At 44.1% G+C, this 12,577-nt stretch overlaps 1 pseudogene; it reads right to left on the bottom strand.

Moving 5' to 3' along the window:
• Positions 1-3,103: 3,103 nt before the first annotated feature.
• LOC142458020 (small nuclear ribonucleoprotein-associated protein B' pseudogene) lies at positions 3,104-3,694 on the bottom strand (annotated as a pseudogene).
• Between the last annotated feature and the right edge of the window lie 8,883 nt (positions 3,695-12,577).

Raw genomic sequence — 12,577 nt, 5'->3', positions numbered from 1 at the left:
AGAATAAAACTACTCCAAATTTTCAAAGCTGTAAATCCTTACTTCTGCCACATATCATTTCTCCTGGGCTGCTGACCACTCACCAAACCCAAACTGAACTACCATGGAGTCCGTGCTGACTCACAGAGACCCTATAGGACAGGAGGGTGGAACTGCCCAGTGGGTTTCCAAGCCTATAACTCTTTATGGGAGTAAAAAGCCTCATCTTTATCCTTTGGAGCAGCTGATGGTTTTGAATTATTGCTCTTGAGGTTAGTAGCCCATCAGGGCTTCTATTACTCCACGAAGCTCCTCAAATGAAGGAAATATAGGACATCATTCTTTCATTATGCATTATACTAGTTCATGTATGCATTCAACTTATTCAACGAATGTCCACTGGGTTCCTTCTACAGTCCAAGAGGAAGAGTATGGTAAGGTCCCTAAACTGGTGTAGACGGCTAACAAATCAGGCAAGATAATTTTGGGTTATCCTAGAGGAAAATAAAATAGGACAAGTGATGGATCATGACTGGGGATAGTGGATACTACTATCCTTATGGAAGGGAAAGTTCTCTGGGAAAGTGACGTAACCACACAGGTTGTAAGAGAAGGAAATTCATATGTTTAACATGAGTGTTAGCATTCAATCCTATAACAACCCTCTATATAGTTTTTAAAATTATATATATATTTTTAAAATTACTGAATATATTTCAAAATAGTTTTGTTAGCAAAAATATTAGCTCATGTTGTTACAACCATGATTTTCAGCAATCATTAAACAAGACAATATAATTGTATTCAAAGTATAATGATTTGCTTATTAAAATGAATACAAACAAAAGGAATATTAAAACTACTGAATATATTTATTTCAAAATATTTTCCCCAAAGCATTCAATTAATTAATTAAGATAATTTTATTGGGGGCTCTTACAACTCTTGTTTCAATCCATACATATACATACATCAATTGTATAAAGCACATCCATACATTCCCTGCCCCAATCAATCCAATTGTATCAGACATATTAGTACATATATTGCCATCATTCTTTTTTTTTCTTTTTTTACATTTTATTAGGGACTCATACAACTCTTATCACAATCCATACATATACATACATCAATTGTATAAAGCACATCCATACATTCCCTGCCCCAATCATTCTCAAAGCATTTGCTCTCCACTTAAGCCCTTTGCATCAGGTCCTCTTTTTTTTTTTCCCCTCCCTCCCCTCTCCCCCCTCCCTCATGTACCCTTGGTAATTTATACATCGTTATTTTGTCATATCTTGCCCTATCCGGCCATCATTCTTTTCTAGACATTTACTTGCTATTGAGCCCTAGGGATCAGCTCCTCTTTTTTTCCCTCCCTCCCCACCACCCTCATGACCCCTTGATAGATCATCGATTGTTATTATTTTCATATCTCACACCGACCACGGTTTCCCTTCCCCTCTGGTTTCTGTTGTTCTTCCCCCAGGAGGGGTGTGTGTGTCATTCATTGCAATCCAAACCCCTTCCTCCCCTCCACACCACCACCCCCACTTAGCTCTACCCTTTTGGTATCGCTGTTCCCATTCCCATTCCTGGGTGTGTTGTGAGCTTTATCTCTTGCCTATAACTGTGTACATGCTCTGGTCCAGTCCAGAGTGGGAAGCAGCACTGGGGTCATGATAGTGGGGGGTGAGGAAGCCTCAAGGACCCAGAGGCATATTGTGTGATCCATTGGTGCTCTACTGCACCCTATTGACTCATCCCCTCCCTGCGACCCCTCTGTGGCGGGGGATGGTCCATTGTCTACAGATGGGCTTTGGGTCTCTGCTCTCACCCCCCTCATTCTCACCAACACATTTTTGTCTGTTTGCTTATTATTTGTTATGAATCTTCTGATACCTGGTACTCTGTCTGCATGACACCTCATGATTGCACCAGCTGGTGTGCATCTTCCATGTGAGCTTGTTGCTTCATTGTTGGATGGTCGCTTGTTTAACTTCAAGGCTTTAAGACCCCAGATGCTATATCTTTTAATAGCCGGGCACCACCTGTTGTCTTTACCACATCTGCTTATGCACTCATTTTGTCTTCAGTGATTGTGTGTGAGGGGGGTGAGCATGAGGGAGGGTATGCGCTGAGGTCCATAGCCCGTTCTCAGCCTCAGTGTATTGCCTTATAAATATATGCACATAGGCCAATACCTCTATTTTTATGGATCGATATATTTACATAAGTACACACCACTGTTAATACCTCTATCTATAGCTTTGCTTCCTAGAGCTTTCCTCTGTTTCCTTTTGCCTCCTCCTGCCCCACCATCACGTTCCCCCTTCTTCCACTTAGTGCTTCCTCTCAGCTAGATTGGTGTTGCTCTAATACCCACAGGATCTCTACAACCTCCTAGATGTTGGTTTTCATTCCCTGGTTGATCCCCTGTCTATGGCGTTGTTTTCTCACCCCCATCCCCCACAAGACCCTCTGGGACCTTTGGCTCAGTTGCTTTCTCCCCGAGCTTGCTTCCCATGTCTGTCTTATATAAGTAGGCAAACCAGCAATGTCCTACTCCAAACAATAAGAAAACAACAAATGTATTTGACACAATTGATGTACATATGGATTGTGATAAGAGTTGTATGAGCCTCCAATAAAACGATTTTAAAAAATGAAAAGAAAAGAAAGAAAGAAACGAACAAAACCATACATAGTTCCAGGTCTGTCCACTGGGCTTTATGAATTTCTCCCCTTGGTGTTGGGGGAGTTAATTATATTTTTTATTGGGATATATTTTGCATAGCATACAATTTAATCATATTAAGAAGAGGTTTGTGCAATCTCACCATAATTTCATATCATTTCCTTCTGGAACTCATTATCATCAGGTTGCTATTTCCTCCATTCCCCTAATTTATTTTTTTTTAATATTCTCTGAAGAATTTACTATAAACTAAGTGTCGCAGACCACAAGGGGAAAGAAAAGGACTATGTGTAGCCTTACAGGAAACAGGCAGGGAGCTGAGGAGGCCAAGATGAGTCTAGGGCCTTGGGGAGCACATTCCCGGGGGAGGGGCCCTCAGATCTCTGGGGGAGGTAGCACTATCGCATGCCCATTGGAGTCCCCTGTCTAGGGGGGGATGCCCATTGGAGGACCCATGGGAGGAGGCCTCATACCAGGAGGTGGGCCCATCATTCCTGGAGGGGGTGCCCCTGGGCCCATAGGTGGTAGAGGACCTGCACAGCCAGTAGAAACTGGGTTGCAGCCCCTGCAATACTGGCTGTGGCAGCAGCAACAGTGTCTCTTCCTTGGGCAGTCATCACCTGTTGGGATGGACCCCAACTCCACGGACCGGACCAGCAAGTTCTGCAGGAGCCTGGGGCATTGGAACACCTGCTGGAATTCCTCTGCCAGCTGCTCTATGGATCCCTGAACCTCCAGCAACTCCAGCAAGTGGTACTCAGGCAATGCCAGTATCTTTGGGAGGAGACCCCTCCACAGTCATCAAGACCAGGTTCTCTCCTCGAAGCAGCACCAGGCCAAGGTGCTCTTCTGCTCGCTTATAGTTCTTTGGCTTGGTCTTCTGGACTCGTCACAGTGACAGAAGATCGAGTTCATGTGCTTGTTGAATGCCTTGAAGGTGCCAGTGCAGATGTGACCATCTTGCAGGAAGCGCCTCATCCTGTAGTCAGTGTGCTGCAGCATCTTGCTGCTCTTTTCGACAGTCGTGGTGGCGGTTCTGATGGCTCAGATTCACCTCTGATGGCTCAGATTCACCTCAGCAGAGGCCTAGATGGCCCTCAAAAATTGGATTCCTGCCCCATTCTCCTAATTTTTAATAGTTCCACTTTGTGGGTGAGAATTGAGGCTTACAGTCACATTCCCAAGTTGACTGATACAGTTACCCAGAATTAAGACTATCCACTATTCCACTATCCTGTCCTTTGATGCACCAGCCTGACTTCATCCACACGAGTTACTAAGTGGCTTTCATGAAACAGTGTACAGCCTCGGGTCTGTGACACTCTGGGAGCAAACTAGCTGAAGAAGCCATGAGCACCCAGGCATCACAACCCAAATGCTGCTCAAGACCTTGGATGAGCTATTGGAAGCCCTCTTTTTAGTCTGGCTGACCTGTAAGTGTGTGTGTGTGTGGGGGGGGGGGTATTGTCCACTTTGATGTGCAAGGCTTGGAAGTTCAGGTTTGGCTTTGATGCAGAATTCTCTGTGGTAAGTGGATATTTTCACATGTAATGAAGATGATAGTGGTGGATGAGTGACCCCTAAGCTGGAATAGGAGAGCTCATCCAGTCTAGGGGTTCCAGAAACACTGTGGCAGTCACTGAGAAGCTTTGTTTTAGAGTGCAGATTCCCAATGATGAATGTGGGCTGCACATTAGACACTATCATTGTCTAACCTTAAAACATTTGAAAATGATGACCTCATTGTTGCCAAGTAAAAGAATGTTCTTGTTCTTAGCTAGTGCATGCTGAAGTATTTAGAGTCAAATGTGATATTGTCTGCAGGTATTTTCAAACTAAGAGACATCAATCTAAGAGACAACTCCATGACATAGAGAGAGTCAGTGTGGCAAGTGCTAAGGAGTAGTTAATTGAAGTGAAATCCATATGGATTTTCCTATATTCTTTGTGGTGTGGTGAGTTACTTCATACGTCTCTTCTAGACATAGTCTTCGTAACTTCCATCAAACAACTGGGTCAAACTGGGTGTATTTTCTATTCTTCTGATAAATCTGGGTAAAAGAAGGTAGAGGAAGATGCTGAAAGGATTCAGTTGTGATTGTTAACAGAGCTAATTGTGATTGCAAAAGCTTGGAATTCTAACATTTTGGTTGGTCAGTTCTGCTACTCTGCAGGACATGCAATGAACCATCTCCGGAAAGGGATGGTTGGTCGCACTGCCATGAAGAAAGAGGAGCCAGGAGTGGAGCATGCCTTTTGGACCCTGGGTTCCCTGCACATTGACCTCTTTCCAGGAACAGAAAACTGTGACACTGAAGCAGCAGCAGAGGAATGGCAGAGGAGCGGCAGCAGCAGGATCGAGAGTCAGAGGAGGGGACAGAGTGGAGGGCTTCCCAGCTCACACAGCACGTAAAACTAAGCTCCTCTGTGCAGGTGCCTCCAGACGCTTAATTGGGGAACAAGGCTTACTGATTCCCGAGTTAGAGCTGAGCACCTTCAGGCTGAGGCTGATGGTGGAGTAGTGTGCTCTTCCGGCATTTATCAGCAGCCCCATAAGAGCTTTGTACCATCGTGTGATAAGGGCAGAGGCCAAGGACCAATATGGCAGAGAGGCCGAGAATCAGCGAGAGGCTTGCCTGGCTGTCCTCACTGAAGAACTGTCTTGGGCAGTTTTGATCCTGAATTGAAACCTATTAACTCCCCTAATAAAACCCATATGCCTGAGTTCTGTGCAACTATTTTTTTTAACAATTTATTGGGGCTCATACAATTCTTTTTTTTTTTTTGCTCATACAATTCTTATCACAGTTCATACATATACATACATCAATTGTATAAAGCACATCTGTACAGTCTTTGCCCTAATCATTTTTTTCTCTTTTCTTTTTTTACATTTTATTAGGGACTCATACAACTCTTATCACCGTCCATACATATACATACATCAATTGTATAAAGCACATCCATACATTCCCTGCCCCAATCATTCTCAAGTCATTTGCTCTCCACTTAAGCCCCTTGCATCAGGTCCTCTTTTTTTTCCCCCTCCCTCCCCTCTCCCCCCTCCCTCATGTGCCCTTTGTAATTTATACATCGTTATTTTGTCATATCCTGCCCTATCCGGAGTCTCCCTTCCCCCCTTTCTCTGCTGTCCCTCTCCCAGGGAAGAGGTCACATGTGGATCCTTGTAATCAGTTCCCCCTTTCCAACCCACTCACCCTCCACTCTCCCAGCATCGCCCCTCACACCCTTGGTCCTGAAGGTATCATTCACCCTGGATTCCCTGTACCTCCAGCCCTCATATGTACGAGTGTACAGCCTCTGTCCTATCCAGCCCTGCAAGGTAGAATTCGGATCATGGTAGTTGGGGGGAGGAAGCATCCAGGATCTGGGGGAAAGCTGTGTTTTTCATCGATACTACCTCACACCCTAATTAACCCATCTCCTCTCCTAAACCCCTCTATGAGGGGATCTCCATTGGCCGACACTTGGGCCTTGGGTCTCCACTCTGCACTTCCCCCTTCATTTAATATGGTATATATATACATATATACATATACATATATACATATACACATATATACACATACATACACACACTTATATCTTTTTTTTTTTGCATGATGCCTTATACCTGGTCCCTTGGCACCTCGTGATCGCACTGGCCGGTGTGCTTCTTCCATGTGGGCTTATTTGCTTCTGAGCTAGATGGCCGCTTGTTTATCTTCAAGCCTTTAAGACCCCAGTCACTATCTCTTTTGATAGCCGGGCACCATCAGCTTTCTTCACCACATTTGCTTGTGCACCCATTTGTCTTCAGCGATCCTATCATGGAGGTGTGCAGTCAATGATATGATTTTTTGTTCTTTGATGCCTGGTAACTGATCCCTTTGGGACCACTCGATCACACAGGCTGGTGTGTTCTTCCATGTGGACTTTGTTGCTTCTGAGCTAGATGGCCGCTTGTTTATCTTCAAGCCTTTAAGACCCCAGTCACTATCTCTTTTGATAGCCGGGCACCATCAGCTTTCTTCACCACATTTACTTGTTCACCCACTTTGGCTCCAGCCGTTGTGTCGGGAGAGTGAGCATCACAGAGTTCCAATTTAATAAAAGAAGGTATTCATGCATTGAGGGAGTGTTTGAGTAGAGGCCCAAGGTCCTTCCGCCACCTTAATACTTGACCTATAAATATAGACACATGGATCTATTTCCCCATCCTCCTATATATATTTGCATGTATATGTCTTTGTCTAGACCTCCATGAATGCCCTTTGACTCCTAGCTCTTTCCTCCATCTCCCTTGACTTTCCTCCTGCCCTACTACCATGCTTCGTCGCCACCTGGGCTAGAGTATACCTCTTCTCTAAGCAACCTTACCCTTGATCATTTCCCACCAGGCCTGCCACTCCCCCTTCTCTACCATTTGGGGTCCCATGTTTTTCCCTTGTCCCTGGGTTTGTTAACACCACTTCCTTACTCCCCCTACCCCCCCACCCCAAGTCCCCCCGGAACTATCGGTCCCGTTGTTTTTCCTCCAGATAGTTCATCCAGCCTGTCCTATTCAGACAGACCTGTGGAGACACTAACATGCACGAAAACAAGACAGAGGAAAACAAAGCAACAGTATACAACCAGACAACAAAACAACAAAAACAAACCACTGACAAAGAACAGAACAAAACAGTTCACAAGAGAAAAGCTTGTAGTTAGTTCAGGGATCGTTTGCTGGCCCTTAGGAGCGTTTTCCAGTCCAGTCTGTTGGGGCACCACACCCTGGCCCCAAAGTCCACTTTCAGCATTCCCTGGGGACCTTGTCACTCCATTCCCTTGCTGTTCCGCTGCTGTGCAACTATTTTAATGACTTATCTAACCTAACTGAGAAGTACAGCGAGTGCTGTGAGAGGGATGGTTGGTATCAGAGAGTTGGAGGGTGGTCCTTAAGTCTGATCTCTATCTCAGGTGTGGGAAACTGAGAACCAGAACTAATTCTCTTCGCTCCTAGTAAGAGTCCAGGAGGCAGACTCTGGGGGAGAAAGGCCTTTACTTTCATGAGTTGGAGAAGAATCCTAGTCACATTCTCCTGACTAAAAATCTTCCCTACAAGATCCCCCATAACAAGCTACTTAAAGATGTTTTTCTTAAGCACATGGCTGCTCTCTAGTATGCTCAGAGGCTGTCAGACCCTATTGATGACCTTCTGATAAGGATCATAGGTTGCTCCCCTGGAGAAGAGCTCAGGGACACCTAAGGTCAAGCCAGCGCAGGGATAACCAAGGTTAAGCCAACCTTTTAACTCTATTATGTATGTGCCTTCCTGTCATGTGTACCTCTAGTACATCCCCTTCCTGTTAATGTATGTGTTTACTGGGGCTTGCTAGCCCAAGACTATATAAGCCTGTGGGAGAATACATTAGCTTGCTCTCTGGTTCTGATCTCCCTGGTAGAGGTGAGCCCTTGCATGCCTTGTCTAATGTTTCTTTAATTTACCCTTCAATTACACAACTGCTCCTTACGATCCATTTGGTTGTGGAGGCTGGCCCCCCCCCCCACAGGAATCAGCCTTTGACTGATTTTCAGTTGGATTTTCTCTCCTCTCTGGTGATGTCAGAAAGAGCCCTGGTGGTGTCGTGGGTTATGTGTTGCGCTGTTACCAACAGGGTCAGCAGTTTGAACCTACCAGTCACTCTGTAGGAGCAAATTGAGGCTTTCTGCTCCCATAAAGAATGACAGCCTTGGAAACCCATCCAGCTAGTTCCACTCTATTGGAATGGTCTTGATGACAATGAGGTTGGCTTGAATGCTGATGTCAGGAGAGGTCAGGTACTCACTCCACTCCATTTTAAAGTTACTATATATACTCAAGTATAAGCCAACCGGAATAACAGTCTGAGGCACCTAATTTTATCACAAAAACTACATTAAAAATGTGCTGGAAAAACTTGGCTTATACTCGATTATATATAGCATTTTTTCAACTTTTCTGTATGTTTAGACTATTTTAGAGGGAAGCATTTGGTGGAAAGGGAATTTTTAAAACATGGAATTCTCTATCTTATTTTCAGATATTCTGATTGAGTGAGCCTGGCGTTGGTTTACCCTGTGATTCAGAATGTGCAACACCCTCTGTTGTGTTGTATCAAATTGGTACCATTGGTTTAACGCTAGAATTCTCATCCTACCCGTTTTATAGAAGAAAAAGCTGAGGTTCCAGAGGGTGAGTACTTAAGATCATTGTGGTAGCTATATAATCATTTGTCAATTTAAGGATTAAGAGTGTAGGGGAGGAGTCTAGCCTGTCAATCAGATTGTAGCCAATGAGGCCTTCTCCTGAGAATTCTGTATTTCTTCCTTGGAGGCAGGAGACACTTCTGTCTTTGTTCACTCCCTGGAAGACATTCTACTGACAAGACACATGGAACTATACTTGTGCCCTGAGCTGGAAAAGCCATGTGGAGACCCTGCCAGCGCTGAGATGCTTACACCGACACTGGATCCAAAGACTTTCTATCCCCTGACCTGTGATCGTCCTGCATTCAGCATCACTGCATGTGTTTCATGAGTCTGAAGAGGACATATAGATTGGTATCGGACATATAGGCTAATATCAGACTTATGGGCTTGGACTAGACTGGGTTAGGATGCTTTTATAATGTACAATTACCCTTTATATAAAACTTTCTCTTATACACGTATGCATGTTTATGGATTTGTTTCTCTTGTCTACCCGGACTAACACAATCATCCTGAGGCTTAGCAGCATCAAGCTTTCTATTTCATCATGAAAAACTTAGTATTTTATTCTGGGTGTGTGTCAGGAGCCCTGGTGATGTAGTGGTTAAGAGTTAGACTGTGAAATTAAAAAAAGAAAACAAAATAATTAAAAGATTAAAAAATAAAATAAAAATTAAAAAGTTAGATGACAAAATAATAATATATGAATGATGAAGGGTTCATGAGGTGGGGGGAGTGGGGAGGGAGGAAGGAAAATGAGCAGCAGATATTAAAGGCTCAAGTAGAAGGCAAATGTTTTGAGAATGACGATGGCAACAAATGTACATATGTTCTTGAGCCCCCAATAAAATGATTTTTAAAAAAAGAGTTAGACTGTGGGGGCAGGGAGGGGGGAAATGAGGAGCTGATACCAAGGACTGAAGTAGAAAGGAAATGTTTTGAAAATGATGATGGCAATAAATGTGCTTGACACAATGGATGGTTGTATGGATTGTGATAAGAGCTGTAATGAGCCTACTAGAATGTTGTTTGTTTTGTTTTTTTTAAGAGAGAGACTGTGATCCTGATGGTTAGCAGTTCAAAACCACCAGCAACTTCTCAGGAGAAAGACTGGGCTTTCTACTTCTACAGACAGGTACAGTCTTGGAAACCCACAGGGTGATCACGACGAGTCAGCATTGACTCGGTGGCAGTGAGTTTGGTTCGATGTGGGCAGTGAGGGGATAGGTGGAGCTGAGAGAGTAGAGTGGAAAGGTGAGAGAAGAGGACCTTTGACCTGAAGGTGAGGAAGAGCATTCCAAAACTACAGCTCTGGACAAAACTGAGACTTCTGGCTAAGATTGAAGGCAGCCCCACATTTTGCTTTAAGAAACTCCCTTTTGGATTTTTATTTATTTTTTTAAAATCATTTTTATTGGGGGCTCGTACACTCTAATCACAATCCATACATACATTGTGTCAAGCACATTTATACATTTGTTGCCATCATCATTCTCAAAACATTTGCTTTCTACTTGACCCCTTGGTATCAGCTCCTCATTTTTCCCCTTCCCTCCCCCTCCCCCATAAACCCTTGATAATTTATAAATTATTATTATTTTGTCATGCATTTTGGATTTTTAAATGCAACTGTTGTCATGCCATGCACCCTGTCACTGCCGTAAAAATGTTTGCTTTTGCCTTTGACCTAGATTTGAGCAATTCTGGGGGAAAATGGTTTTGCTTTCTTTGTTCACATAGGTGTGAAAGAAACTAGTTTTGGTTAAACTGCAGAGAAGTGTGCTTATACTCAGAATAAACCAGTACTAAGTAGAGACACGTTTTAGCTAGCTCTTCTGCATCCAAGCCCTTTTTCTCTCCCCTTGAACACTTAGCATATTTGTACTTGTGATCATTTTATTGTGTAACACCTTCTCTGCTTTCATATTTTCAGTCTGCCAATATAATGGGATGTAGATCTAAAGCTATTGCTGATGCCTTGATCATTTCTCACCAGGTGTTTTGGCTTTACTAACTGAGGCACTGGTTTACAGGTGCCCACGTGATCTGCTGTGCCAAGAAATGTGTGGTTTGCGTGGTTGACTGACTCTCAGGAACTGTCCCAGACCCCCTTTGTAGTACCCTGTAACTTTAAATTGTTCCAGGAAACTTATAGTCAGCTGCAATGCTTCCCCCTGGAGCCATCTCCGCAAAGGAAGTCAACTGTTGCAAACATGGCCAACCAAGACCCTCCCTCCCTCCTTGCCACACATTCTGACTTGTAGCACCTTATTGGACTCTATTGGAGTCTACAGCCTTATCTGTCTCCAGAGGGATGACTGATGGGTTTGAACAGGTGTCCTTGTGGTTAGTAACCCAACACTGAACCCACCAGGTCACCAGGGCCCCTACCTACAATGTTGTAGATGATAACCAATTAGAATTCAGAAGAGGGCATGGGATGAAGGATGTCCTTGTAGACATCAGCTGAATCTTGGATCTTGGAAACCAGAGAATACCAGCAAGATGTTCACTTTGTTTTATTGACTATGAAAAGAAATTCCGCTGTGTAACAAACTATGGACAACATTTCCAAGAATAGGAATTCCAGAGTACTTAATTATGTTCATGGGGAACCTGTACCAAGAGGCAGTTGTTTGAACAGAAGAACAAAGGGATAGTAACCAAACCAAAATAAGATCACTGTCATTGAGTCAATTTTGACTCGCTAGACCCTAGAGGGCCCCTCCTCACCCCAGAATAATTTATTTCAAAGGACAGCATTGAATCTATAGCTCCGGAAGAGGGACATATCTGATCGGAGCACATGGGAGTAGATGAAGAGGGAGGAGGAGAGAGTGGAGCACATCCTGGCCCACCAAGCCTTGAGGATGATGTTCCCAATTAGAGCAGTCAGTCCACAGAGAGGACCACATGGCCGGCCCCACTATGAGACACGACATCCCTCACTGACCCACAGCCCTGCAGGGGACAACACCGGAGACACAGTGTAGGAATTGCGCCTGATATGATCCCATCACACCGAGGCAAAACACTAAGGGGATGCAACAGAACAGCAAGGGAATGGAGCTGCGAGGTCCCCAGGCAATGCTGAAGGTAGACTTTGGGGCCAGAGTGTGGTGCCCCAACAGCCTGGACTGGAAAACACTCCTAACGGCCAACAAATGATCCTTGAACTAACTACAAGCTTTTCTTTCTGGTTGTTGTTTTTTTTTGTCATTGGTTTGTTGTTGTTTTGTTGTGTATTGTTTGGTTTTGCTCTGTCTTGTTTTTGTGCATGTTATTATCTACGCAGGTGTGTCTAAATAAGATAGACTGGATCAACAATCTGGAGGAGAAAACAACAGAACCGACAGTTCTGTGGGGACATGGGAGACGGGGAGATGGGTGGAAAGGTAGTGGTGTTAACAAACCCAGGAACAAGGGAACAACAAGTGATCCAAATCGGTGGTGAGGAGGGTGTAGGAGGCCTGGTAGGGCGTGATCAAGGGTGATGTAATCAAGAGGAATTGCTGAAACCCTGGTGGGGACTGAGCATGATAGTGGAACAGGAGGAAAGCCAAGGGAAATAGAGAAAAGAGCTGGGAGGCAAAGGGCATTGATAGAGGTCTAGCTAAAGACATGTACATATGCAAATATATTTACATATCAGGATGGGGAAATAGA

This window comes from Tenrec ecaudatus, chromosome 10, assembly GCF_050624435.1.
Source record: "Tenrec ecaudatus isolate mTenEca1 chromosome 10, mTenEca1.hap1, whole genome shotgun sequence".
Lineage (NCBI taxonomy): Eukaryota > Metazoa > Chordata > Mammalia > Afrosoricida > Tenrecidae > Tenrec > Tenrec ecaudatus.
The sequence above is the reverse complement of the archived record's forward strand: the minus strand, read 5'-3'. Positions and strand labels throughout refer to the sequence as shown.